We start from the raw sequence: 210 nt of genomic DNA, 5'->3' as shown, positions 1-210 counted from the left end.
TCATTCTCGTCCTCATCCTATCCTCATCCTCGTCCTAATCCACATCCTATCCTCATCCTCATTCTCGTCCTAATCCTATCCTCATCCTCATCCGATACTCATCCTCATCCTCATCCTCCTCCTCACGCTCGTCCTCATCCTATCCTCATCCTCTTCCTCAACCTCATCCTATCCTCATCCTCATCCTCATCCTCATCCCCTCCTCATCCT

This window comes from Lupinus angustifolius, chromosome LG04, assembly GCF_001865875.1.
Source record: "Lupinus angustifolius cultivar Tanjil chromosome LG04, LupAngTanjil_v1.0, whole genome shotgun sequence".
In the NCBI taxonomy this organism is placed as follows: domain Eukaryota; kingdom Viridiplantae; phylum Streptophyta; class Magnoliopsida; order Fabales; family Fabaceae; genus Lupinus; species Lupinus angustifolius.
The sequence above is the reverse complement of the archived record's forward strand: the minus strand, read 5'-3'. Positions refer to the sequence as shown.